At 36.8% G+C, this 14,077-nt stretch overlaps 1 protein-coding gene across 1 annotated transcript in view; it reads left to right on the top strand.

Annotated features, from left to right (window-relative positions):
- RIMS3 (regulating synaptic membrane exocytosis 3) overlaps positions 1-14,077 on the top strand; it is a 1,682,810-nt gene that overhangs the window by 758,497 nt on the left and 910,236 nt on the right. The window lies entirely within an intron of this gene.

The following is a 14,077-nucleotide window of genomic DNA, read 5'->3' as shown; positions in this document are numbered from 1 at the left end:
GTTCTGAAATATTGAGAAATTATCATATGCATAATTTGCATAAATTCAGCAATTTCACAAAGCAGCGATATGCTCTCTCATCTTATCATGCATCATTGGAAAGTTGATGAATTCTCTCACGGATAGCTTGGATCTGTCTTGTATACTTACAGAGATATAAACCTTTGTTCAACCATAACACCAGTACTTTTTGGCAAACAAAAATGCATTTCTCCTTTCATTAATCTGCAATATAAAATCATCATCTACAGACATAATTTTGATACTTTTGATTTTTGATTTTGATACTAACAGCACAGTATAGTCCATTGTCTATCAAACAGCTATCATAGTTATCATTTTTTGTACTTCTCACCTTTTATCAGATAATACAATTCTAATGAAGTCTGTTTCCAATAGATGCTTTTGGAGAAAAGCTCTCAGTAAGCAAGTCGTTTTCTGGCTTAGAAGATCTCAGGAAGCAAAGATGTTAATCAGCGTTATGCTGTTCAGGATTAAATGAGTTAAACATATAAAATCAGCCACAATACCAGAAAAGTAGAGCAAAGATTCTGAATCCTTACAGATGCATCCTTCCCAGCGCAGTATCTAATCCCATATCATCCGTTAGTGGAAATATTTTCAGGGAATACTAAGCATAAACCATTTTTTCCAGACCCTCATTTACTGAAAAATTCTCAGCAACTTCATCAGTCATAATCCAAACATATGAAAGTACATCAGTATCCACCATATCAGTTCAAAGCTTATGGAAGAAATTGAAAACTGATTTTCTTGAAGCAGACAGCTTGGTGTCAAAATATTTAAAAATAGCAACCAATGCAATAGTCTCCTCAGCCTGAGTTCCCATGAATTGATCAACATATAAGCCAGTGCTTCATAAAATCTGAAAGTCTTCCATTGTAATTCTGTCTTACATAAAGGTGGCTCATCCAAGCAACTAACTAACTGTAAAACATTTACTCTTCTTTACCACCTAGCAAAACTTTAACTATCACATGTATGAATTCCTTCACTGCATGTGTTATCCAACCCCAAATTGACATTGCTTTACCTGGGTTATAGAACTGTAATGGCCTTTCTTGATTATATAGCATATGTGCACAATAACCTCAAATCTGACTATGTTCCATTTTTCCTGATCTGTCAAATGATTTGTGGAATGTAGAGCATCACATACTACTCTTCCATTTTAAGCCATACAACCTATCTACGCAAATAAATCACCTGGGAGATCCAGTTTGATCAGTCTAATGAAGCTATGCAATGCTTTTTTCAAAACCTATAAACAATAATGTCCCACAGGGATCTCTACTGAGACCACTACAGTAGTTTATATAAATACTGTACCCACATATGGCTGCAATGCAAAGCCAATTCGATGTGTAGCTTATCTGACAAGATTGCATTCTACCAAAATCACCCCAAATCTCTCCGTGATACCAATTAACTTTAGTCAGATCCAGGCTGAAACTAAATTATCTAGTCTTTATCTAAACACTAAAAAAACAATAATCTTCTTTTTCCTGTGTATCTTTTCATCTGATAACTTATCTGGAATTTAAATTTCTATCAAATGTTAACTGCCTACTGCATGTAGAGAATATTGTAACTTCTGATATACCAGACTGAAAAAACAAGATAAAGACAAGATGCTTGCTTCCATTTTCAACAGCATGTATTCTGTACTGTTACAAAGAACAAGAAATCACACCTTGTAATTCAGATTCTATATTCAAGATATTATAGGATAAAGTATATTTTTAAAAATACACTTTATGTATTACATCACACTAATTTAAAATAAATTAAACACAAACCACATGAAGTATCCTCTCTGTAATGTATGCCACTGATATCCTTGGAGTGCTATAAACTCAATGTATTTCAGTAGTCTAGTGTAATCAATATCCTTTTTTACCAGTGCAAAGCCTATTTACAGTTTTCAGTTTTCTCCTGTACTTTCAATCAATATCTCAGGTGCAAAACCAAAACACTTTCTTAATAAAATATTTAATTTTTTGGAATGTACATCTGTGCTTTAGTGCAAGTGCAGCTTCCTGAAAAATAAGTGCACCTCCAGCAGTGTGGAGCATTCATGGCTTCTCATGCTGCTAAGGCTGATTCCCTCCCACCAAGATGGGTGAGCAAGCATCAGACATTCACTTTCATCCTCCCCACTCGGTCTCTCCTGCATCCATGTTGCTAGTTGAATATGGATCATCCGGGGCTCAGTCAGGGCATTATTCCTCTCATCACAGGCATGAGTTTTAGACTACTTTGCTTTCAGTACCTCTTGTACTGAAATTCAATCTTCAGACTGTGGTAATGATATCAAAGTAGGTGGTCTAAAACAAACTACTGTTAGTTTACAACTCATCAATAGTTAATAAAATTCCATGCAAGGGAGTATTTAGATATTTTTACAAAGATAGATATATATCTTTGGTGGCACAATGTCACTGTGTGAGTGTGTGTGTGTTTTCTGCAATGGGTTAGTATACCATTCAAGATTAGTTTTACTGCTTTGTGCCCTTAGACTGTCAGGATAGCTTTCACCTCCCCTACAACTCTGAGTTAGATTAATCAAGTAATAAGAAAATGAGTGAAAGAATAAATGAATGCATGTGTGCAACTATGTAACTGTTACTGTTAAGACTCTTAACTTTCTTTATAATATTTTTTACTGCTTGAATTGGACTTGTAAGATTAGACTTCTTGAATATTTGAAGGCATAATTATATTGCTCAGCATCTTTGGGAATGTAATTATGGAAATGGTGATATTATTATTATTAGTAGTAGTAGTATTATTATTAATTATTATTATCACGTGGCACATTATGAATTGAATACAGATATCCTATGGAAAGCCTTTCTATAGGTTAATTGTTTTATGAATGTTAACTTTGTGTATTTAAATGTTGCTGTTTTTCTTCTATTTCTAACTGCTGAAGAGCTTTTTAACTCAAGGAGCTAGGGTAGAAAAGCCTTTTTATGGAATTCTTAGTGCTGACATTTTTTTTCCTATTTCTTTATGGTCCAGTCTCCTGCAACATTCTGAAAAAAGATCCTGATACATAAGCAACTCTTTTACGTTTCTGCAGAATCACTGCATCAGCACCATTCTGCCTTATACCTACAACATCTGAATCTTGAATTATTAACAGTTTAAACAATTTCAATGTTCTTTATATGCTTTCTTTTTTAGTACCATTCCACATCAGATTTTAATAATTTTCCAGTGGTGAATACATTTCAAGTACGTTTTGAAGAAATACAGAAAGATACAATACCTTTCCTAAAAAAATCTTGTGTATCATCAAATCAAGAGATCTATACCATCTCCAACATTTTCAGTTTCTGATGACCCACTTATGCTAACTGTGTGTTTATGATTTCCGCTAACGCTTGTTCAACAATATATTCTGTATAAGCTTTTTCTTTAATTTAGTCCTATATCATGATGTTCCTTATTCTGGTATCATACCAGTATATCATCAATTACAATAACAATACCATCAGTCCCTGTAATTATATGTAAAGCAACTCTCTGGAACACATAATATACTCATGCAATACTAACAGAGAGTTTAAAAATATGTACATTTACAAAGGCAAGTGCAAAGGTAAAGGCAAGTTAAAGGCACGTGACTTGTAATTTTTTATTAAACTTTATTTGCTAAAAATCCTTAATATGAATCAAACAAAGAGGTGTTGTTTCTTCTGTTTCAGACACGCTTTCTTCAAGCCCATAGGAAGTGGATAGTGCTCACTTTTTATCATCACTCAAGTGTTTTAGCTTCAAGTAAACATGATTTTACTTGCTACACTATAAGAATAATGCTGCTAACTCATTATGTAGCCTATATTTGTTTCTGAATCGGACCCATATGCTTTAGTATGGAAAGCTGTTGAAATCTTCCCGCAATCTACCTTTAAGAATCTGTCTGAATATAACCAATTCCTAGGAAACAGGCCAAGCCAGTAAATACATTTTCTATTCTGTAAGTAAATCGTTAGACTAATTATTTTCTGTGCTAGAATTTATTCTGCAGTCACAGTGTGAATTACTATCATCATGATAAGCTCCTAAAACTTCAAAATGACAGTACAGATGTACATTTACAATACTGGCCATCTATAATAGAGTGCAATAATTCTTCATTATTGTATTCACATATAGGGACCCTTCAGTTGAAATAATTCTCAGAAATAACTAAATAATTTGCACAATCACAGTTTCAAGTTATCTTTCTTATACTGTGTGTCAAGTGTTACAAAGTACATTAAATTCTACACTTCCTTGACTGCTTCCAAGTTTATCCCTAGATAATTTTCAAATTCTGTCTTTTCCATACTTTTATTTTATCCATCACTATCACAAATCATTGCCACAAATAATTCATTATCATGACTGTCTTCAAGTATATGCCTTCTCCACTAGTATGTTTGTCTGTCTCTTTACACCCATAGGCAGATTTATCTCTTTCTCCACATTTTTTTGTGGTCTTGTACGACAGGAAGGCATTTGTATAATTTTTATGGCAACAACTGCTGCAATAGGATTCCTCTGTACTATGTTTGACTGACTTTTCATTTTTAATAAAGACTTCACAAATCATTGTACTCACATATCATTTAGTTTTAAATTTTTCATTGTAGAAGCCACTCCACACACATCCAGATCAAATTATCTCACTCATTCTGCATATATTTATCACCTTATATAATACTAAGTATAATGCTTGGCAGTAATTTTCTCCTTGTCTGACTGTTTAGCATATCACAAATAATTCTGTTTCATGCAAAAGAACCACACAACTGATCACAGTCTTTGTTTTATTTATTTATTTATTTTTTATCAGTAACATTAAGTGTCAATAGAGTCAGTGCAACATTTGTACCCTGGTAAAGAAAGCACATGATGAAAATATGAGAGGTATGTCCTTAACTCAAAGAAACAAAAACATTATTCCTCATCACTGTAACATTCCCATAGAAATCAAATATTTTGCAAACATTCATGTCTTCTTAACATGTGATACGTAGAAGTAGAGTACACTGCAACTTTTTTAGGTTTCTCTCTGGTTCCCTTTGTAGTAACAAACTAAATGCATTACTGGATCTACAGTTCCTAGTTATCAGACACATGGCAGTGCTCTCAGACAAAATGCATTACTGGAGCTACATTCTAGTTATAAAAATTACTCTAAAGGTGATATATAGCTACAGCTAAATACATCCTCAAGCAAAAGAAAATGCAAATGGAAAATGACCTTTACAATAAAACCATGCCACCATAATAGATAACCATTAAATATAAAATGATGTTGCCATATAAACAGCTGAAAACAACTATAAACTGCTGAAGACGTGACTGCAGCTAATACGTTTGCCCAAAAAGCATATCTGTAGAAATTGTTTCAAACTAGTAAGAGTTAGGCACATTCTGGACCACCATGGTAGGAAGTTCCAAAGGCAAGACCTTTGAAAAGCAAGAGAGTGTTCACTTGAAGAATCAAGAACTACCCTTGGAACCTCCAACAGCTTCAGATAGAAGGGAGCAGAACACAAGTAGGCTGACTTTAATTCATTAGATCCTTACTGTAAAAGGTACCAAACTGTGAAGGGCTAAGCCAGGGCTAGAACTTGATAAATGATGGGTGTCCAAACTAATAACAGGTGTACAGTTACAATAATGCAGTGGTGCCCAGTTACCTCTAACAGTAGCTGAGTTTTCGAATGTTGCACAAGTTGCAGATGGGCAAGTTCTGAATTTGGAAGATGTGGGTAAAGGCTGTTGCCATAGTCCAACTTGGGTGAAATCAGAGTGTATATCACAACTGGAAGAACTACAAGTGGAATTAAGTGCTTAATCAGCATGTTACTAACCAGATGAAAACAAGACATGTGCTCCTTAAGGGTTAGATGGTCATCACAAATTACTCTAAATTTGCACCTTCAACTCAGATTTGAATTTGTCACTATTGCAGATGATAACTGGGGACTACGCTGAAGTAGATAAGTTCCAGACAGTTGTATGAATAGCCCTGATAATCATCTCAAAATGTTAAACTTAAGGCGATCATCTGCACATACATGGCCATAACTAAAGCCTAAGTATAGCCAAGATTATTTTATTTCAGTCAGTGGCTTGAGCACTATAAGATTTAGATAGAGAGGATGGCAATAACTGGTGAATGGTAATGCACTCATACTGGAGACACAGACGGACCCAACCTACCATTCTACCAGCCAATTAATGTTTGCAGGCAGTGAAAGGAAGAAAACTGGGTGATACGGACTTGGTATTTCTAATCCAGTGCCCTCATTTATATGTTTGTGAAAACGACAACATACATGGAGAGGGCATGGTGGTTGCTTGCACTGATTTAAGTACACACGTCAGCTACCCAAAGTGGGATAAGGATCAACAGCAGTGCAACAACATAGTCTGCAGATGCAGGAGGGGTTAAAACTACACCCATGGCTGCCTAGATGATGGCCCCTCCATTTGTCTCTCACCTCAGTATGGAGAATAGATACAGAAAAAAATATTGGTCATCCATTTGTGGATGCATTTCCTGCTGGAAGTCAGCATGTTTAAGGTAGACATAGACTTCTGAAGGAAACAGAGGTGGAAATAGTGGTCACCAGCATAAAAATGATATTGTAAACCTCTCGATTAAAAAATGTCCCTAAATGATAACACATACATAGCAAAACACAGTAACTCAGAACTGCAGCCTGCAGCATCCTACAGGTCATAGGGTAGATAGATGAAGAATTAACCCTGAAACCAACACCCATTTTGGTATGTACCTTTCCAAGCACCTGCAGCAATTGGAGAGACCACAAAGGTTCCTCACCAGGAAAATTCAAGGTCTCCAGCATCTGTCCTGTGTGGATTGTCTGAAATCACTGTCACTGTATTCTGTTTCATATACACTACTCAGAGGTGAGCTCTGTCTTGCATATAAGGCAATCTCTGACCCTGTTTTATTGGAAATGCTGCATATCCATAAGTCAAATGGTACATGAGATACTCACGCTAAAGACCTTAACCTGGTATGTGACATTATTAGAACCTGCTGGAGGAACAGATTTGTCTCCCAGAGGTAGCCACACCTTTGTAACAGACTCCCACTTCATATCAAACAGAGCACCTCATTGGCCCTCTTCAAATGCAATCTGGACAATTGGATGGGTAACCATAAATTCAAACCGGGGGTACCACCTGTGTCCCTCTTGGACAGGGGTACTAGGTGCTGATCATGGAAATAAGGATATAACATGGCTAGGGTTGTAAGGGCCCTAGGGCCCTTATCCTAGTAACTTCCTATGATTCTATAATCACATTTAAATTTACAAAGTGTCACACTTGCAGTTTCACATCTCACACTTCTAATAGAAATCCTCATTTCTGGGCATAATAATTCTGTGGAAATCAGTCAGTTAATTTAAAAATATGCATAAATGGGCTTTGAGAGGCACTAATTACATTAATTATTTTGATATGACTATCTCTTTAGTTTACATTGTATTATTTAGATAGTTAATTAGTTAGTTAGTTAGTTAGTTAGTTAGTTAGTTAGTTAGTTAGTTAGTTAGTTAGTTAGTTAGTTAGTTAGTTGATTTTTTACTTGACATTTGTTTATCACAAAAGTCCAAATGGGCAATAACCCCAGAGAGAAAATCTCCAGAATCATAGCATATACTTCATTCAAGTTGGTGACCTATCAGCTACATTGTTGTTTGTGGGTTATTTCATTTTGAAAAGAGTCCCATTAATTGTATAGACTTTTGTTTTGTGGATTCTAGTCAAAGCACTTATGCTCACCACATTTATTTGCTCAGCATGAAATAGTTTAATTCTTATTAAATTCTGTTTACACTCAGAATGTGACTTCTTGTTATAAAGGACATATAATACATAACATTTTAGTTTACAGCAAACATTTACAGGGTAGAATGTCAAGTACCTACATAAATTGTCTTCAGACTAAGTAAACTCTTGATCTTACCAGTACAATAACATAATTGCTCTTATGTATCTAAAAGTCATTCTGTTCAGATGAAAACTAGAAAGATAGTAAAAAATGATACTTTACTGAACTGCAATGCTTAAAATATTTCCTTTACACTTTCATAAATGTTTATTTTGTTTTTTAAGTGTCTCTTTCTTATTTCTTATTTTGTTTGGAATGAGATGAAAATATGCTTTTGTATTCAAACTTCTTTTTAAAATAACTAAATAAATAATTAATTAATAATTTCCTGAATAATACTTCACTTTCAGCGATACTGCAACTTTTAAAGTTTGTCAGTTTTGTTCAGTTTTGTAGAGAAATGCATTTGGAGACAGCATCATCCATGTATCATATGAGGGTACTTATTTACTACAGATAGTTAGTGTTCTTTAGGAAAACAAAGAAATATATGAAGCCCTTAACTAAGCATTTAAAATGATTGGCTGATTGACATGCATACATACATACATACATGCATACATACATAAATAGAAATATTTCAGGCAGGGGCAATAATGCCATTTTAGCCAGCTAATGCACCTAAACAGTCATCCTTATAAAAAGTCACCATGCTCTTCTTTGAAATATCTAAACTAGTGTTTGCTTTGATATACTTTTGTAGTCTGCTCCAGACAGCAGTGGTACAGTGGTTAGCATTATCACTTCACAGCAAGAGCTTCTCCAGTTTGATTATCAGCTGGGGTGCCTTCTGTGTAGAGTGTGCGTTCATATTGATTTCCTCTGGGTGCTCCAGTTTCCTCCCACATTCCAAAGACATGCATCTGCAGCATTTTTCTCCCTGGATCGCCGCTGAAAATGGGTTCTGTTCTAGTTGGACTTTCCCTGTAAACAAATGTTAGATAAATAAATATTTCAGAGAACCGGTAAGTGCTTATTTAATGCCATATAATCTACTGAGGGTGTTGGATGCTTTTATACTACTCTTTAATAATCCCAAGCAATCCCACAGGTTTCTCTAAATACCTTGTAGGACTGAAAAAGGTCTGTTAATTACCTTTATAAAACACTGTGCAAGTTCAAATTTCTTAATGTTTTATAATAACTTAAACTTCCATATCCATGGATGCCCTTGGTATATTTTTCCATCAAAAACACCACCCAGTACTAATCCAAATTAAAGGTATGAGGTATTGGCAAGGACAGAACACCCCATTTATTACTAGCAGCAATATCCAAGATATTGAATATTAACTACACCCTAACCTTTATTGCTGCTGTTCTTTCTGACTACTGCATGCTAAATTTACAGCTACAGCTGACATCCTAAATGAGCCTCATAAACTAGCATAATCCTATTGCACTTTCCTGTAGCCAACATTTTAAACACTGTCTCTCTTATATACTCTGAGGCTTCTTGCAGAAGGTCTTTTAAAAGGCCTTTGTCTTTCAAAATGGTGACATAATTGTGGTGCTTTTAAACTAGCGTTGTCAAGGAAATGACAGTTGTTGTCTCTGTCGGCTTTACCCGGTTAGGGGTCGCCACAGCAGAACTCCGGTCTGCTAATGATTGGCAGTAGATTTTTATGTGCCAAGTTGCCGGCAATGACACACAACCTTCAACGAAGGTACACCCATTCACACATGTCTCCACACAGAAGACGTTCTAGCTGAGAATCGAACAGGACAACATCTTACTGGGAGGCGACAACACTACCGCAGCACCACCACCGCAGTTCTGCCAAGGAAATGACAGTGAGATGCTATAAATGATCACCTTCCTATAAGAAATAAATTTTCCCACTGGGAAAACAATCAGAAGGAAATAAAAGAGAAAGATTCTCCTCTTCCTTATGAAAGATGTCTAGATGCCAATATTATTTAGATTATAGAGGAATAGGCCCACCAGATTAACAATTTGGCTCCGCATATTTGGAAGATGGGAGGTTAGCCCTGTTAGTACATGACTGAAGAAGCTGTATTCCCAATATTGATCACTTAGAGGGAATGCATGTAGTGTGTGTATATGTATACCAGATGGAGTGGATGCTGTTTCTGGGAATTATCAAACATAGCATTTCTCGCATGGTTAGTAGCCATAGCACATACACTATAGAGCAGATTCTACCTGGTCTGACCCTGCATATGTTCTGCCTAGAGACCACTGGCATGGATATGTTTATGTTGATTGCTCGCATGAATAAACCTGCCATTTACATGCACACTACAGGCAACCCATGCTGTAAGGACAGTCATCATTATACTATTTTTTCCTTGAGCTGTGTACTAACAGGACAGACCACTTTCTATGGGCCAGGAAAATAGGCTGTGGTCAGTACCTATGCAGAGTCTGATGCTGAAAATTACAATGGTGATAACCGTGCCATCAGAGCATATCACAGTCACATGACATATGGTGATATTGGTACCAGCACTCACATCATGTCACAGTCGCATGACATATTGACACCTTCCATCTCCCTAGGTAAAAAGTGGTCTTGCTAAAATCCATTCTACAGGCTACCCACCATAGGAGCTCATCATTCCTATCAAGGGGGATGGTCCTCCCCCATGAATGATGGCACTGATATTACTTCCTTTTTAGCTGCAGTGGGGGACCAGGACACTGCCTTAAATGTGTGTGCACAGATAACCTCAGATGTCTGTATGCACAGACTACTGCAGCTTAGCAAAGATTCCTGGTGGTATCCACTATCACAGCCTGTCACTTATAAGCTTGTTTTTTTGCATCAGTAATCTGATATTTAGGACAATAGCTTGAATAAAGTCTGCAGTCACATACGCATGCTTGGAAATGATTGACATGGTGAGTAGTCTTTGTGGAAAAATTAACTCAGCAGTGTCAATGCCTACTGGAGGTCATGGATTCCAGAGATGATGCCATGTGAGATTTCATTAAAATTATGGGAGCATATGTCCCAAGCATGGTGCCCTTAATGTAGAGGGGAGCAAATGCCTCCACTAGTGCCACAACTGTGCCTGTTTTCATGGCTGAAGGCATGTCCATATCCAGGGTGGTTGCATAACGAGGCCATCATGGAGAAAATGGTCTGCACCTGTGGCAGTAGGGTTGTTGCAGTCCTCCACCCCATGTCAAGGTAGAACAAAAAAGAGGCATCAGGGGTGGAGCACATCCTCAGCATTATATCTTCACATCATGTTCCACCAGTATTGTCACATGTCCAGGGCTCCGTTCATACTGAGAAATCAAGGCACTTCAATGACTACAGTGCACAGGCATGTATTAACTTCAGCAACTGGTTCAAAGAGGAAATCGTGCATAATGCTGGTACCCCCCCCAACCCTTGTCCACTTGTACCCAGGCATGTGTGTAAATAATAATGGCTATGTCCAGTACCCCTTCCCTCCTGTGTAACATAAGTAGAAATCTGTGGTGCACAGTATAACACAGCAATGCACTGCCCAGCATAGCCTTTAAATAACACTGGGTATCAGCAATGTGTTATATCGATGCTCCGCCACAATTTATGGGATCCATATAGCCATCCAGGCTCCAGGATGACATCACATGCAACATAGTAGAGAACAGAAAAGAATGGTGTGAGGCATGAACACATACTGTGTGTGGCTGAAGACATGTGGGTATGTCTGTGTGCCCATGTTACCTACTAAGTGGCCTTTTGTAATGCTCTGTGCTGGAAGCACTAATATGGATGACTTGTTTGCCATTTATGGGAGTCATGGGCACTGCCAGGGTGATCTGCAGACACATTGTTTTTTAGCCTATTACCAGGCTGTGGATGAAATGGTACTCTATCCTGTTGACTTAACTCTGTCCATCAGCATCTGGAGAGGTTTTTCTTGCCACATGTTTGCAGATTATGTCTCCCAAGATTTCTGGGAAGTGAGCAGTTTCATAGAAGTCAAGTCATGGAGTGATTGTCCCTTGCCATGTTAGGGAAGTAAAGCTTATCCAAATGTCGTAGCAATAACTATTGTACACTCCAATGCATGTGAAATTTCTACTGTGTCTCCTTTTTGTCTCTGGAAGATCCCTGTAGCTAGAATGGTAACATCTACAAAGGTCTTCTTAGCTACTAATTTGGGAAGACCATCCTTTCCTCAAGGCCAGTCTGTGGGCCGTACAGGTCAGTGAACACAAATATGACATCTTTGACAGCTCAGAGACAGTCTTGGAGCTCTTGACCCATCACCTGATGTGGTGTAATTCTGTGTCTATATTATTTTTCATCATGCTGCACTTTAATGTGTTCCTGGAGGCTGGTAGTAGCACTAATATATACAACCTACTGTTATACTAACAATGCTGCTGCTGCTGCTACTAAAACCAAGAATATATGAAATAATATTTGCCTTTATACTTAGATGCAACTGATTTTGTGATGACTATGGTTCAAAACCTAATTTCAGGGCTGCTTATTTGCATTTCATGATACATTTATTTCTTTGCCTTATTTTCATTATAAACTCACTTGTATACCCCTCTTTCCACTCAATTTTATCATTGCCGTGTAATGTTACCAAATTCTGTTAATTGCTAGCTTGTTGTATGGTCTCACTTTTGGTACAAGACCAAGCTGAATACTGTATAATATGACGATGAATACTGGCCAATTTTATGCAAGCACCACATAGGACATGTATCCTATTAGTGTCTTATAATAATATTGTTAAGCTACACAAAAATATCCCAACTAAATTGTTTAAACAAAATAAAATTGCAAACAGTTGTAAAATTCAGATGTTGGCAGAGTACAGGCTATACCACTGTCAGCTTTAAGTGTTACAGGAAGCATTCTAGTTTACATCATATTACAACAAAATGTTGATTTTTTTTTATATCACTGATGGCTTCATAAATGGCTTGCAAAAACCGACATTTCATCTTTGAGTGAGTTTTGATGAGAAATACTAGGTGATATAAAAAAGTCAATGACATTTAACAAGGAAAAAAAGAAAAGGTAAACAGACAGATGTAAAAGATTTTTATCCAACCTTAAGTGGCACCTTTAAGTACATAATGAAAACAATATCTCTATCCAAATATTTATCTGATTCCCAGCACACACGTATCATTATTTAAAGAAATTTCGGAAGTCTGTTTGTAAACAAGTAAACTATTTTTGTCTACTAGTTAGCATACTTACAACAAGATGGCCATTTGTTTCTGAACACCCCTACCATTCCCATCACTGCTTAGCACTCAGGAAACTAAACTGGTTAGAGCTTCCCCACAACCTTCTCCTCCCTCAGCTTCAGAAAAGTCATTCTATACTGAACCAGCCCTCTTTCTGTCCCAGCATTACCTCCATCATCTCCCACTACTCCCCACTTAGAACACTTCGGAGCTCAGAACAACATCTCCTCTCTATATACACGCAAAAAATCAAAATTGGCAAGAATCTTTACAGCTGTTCAGCAGAATGAACTTCCCCTGGACATTTGAAATACTAAGCCTAAACACCAGTTCAGAAATGCTGTAAAAAACCACCTAAGCAATATATGGCTATGTCAGTGCAATCATCCCCTCGACTGACCTTAATCCTCTCTGCCTTCTTGCCTCACACTCTTCTTCCATACACATACCACCCCACTCTCCTTTTCTTCCACTAATTCTCACGGTACATCCTTGGAGAACAAAAGTGGCATGGAAAAAAAGAGGATCTCCATACAGATTTGTCACTCCCCCTCTCAACACTTTAAACATTATTTTAAGATGTCTTCATTTAAAATAACTATTTGTCAGTTCTAAGTATAAGAGCTGTACTACACAGTTATTAAAGACGTGTGACCAAAAAGATCACTTATTTTGGTCTTGATAAAAATACATTGCTTTAACAAGTGCTTTAAGAACCACAAGCAAACAACTACAACTGATTTTTTTTTACTTCCCTTGAGGAAAAATTATGAGCATAAGGAAACAGCATGTGGATTTTACTCTAACTGAAAAACATCAATTACTTTGCTCTTAGAGGTGTTGTCAGAGGTGATAGCACACAGCTAAAATTGATTTGCCAGAGATGAGTTGACACATTTATGCTTTGCAGTTCGTGAGTGTGGTGTGGAGAAGCAACAGCCAGCATA

Source organism: Protopterus annectens, chromosome 1.part2 (genome assembly GCF_019279795.1).
Source record: "Protopterus annectens isolate FY-2018-M chromosome 1.part2, PAN1.0, whole genome shotgun sequence".
Classification (NCBI taxonomy): Eukaryota; Metazoa; Chordata; order Ceratodontiformes; family Protopteridae; genus Protopterus; species Protopterus annectens.
This window is presented reverse-complemented; position numbering and strand designations above follow the sequence as displayed.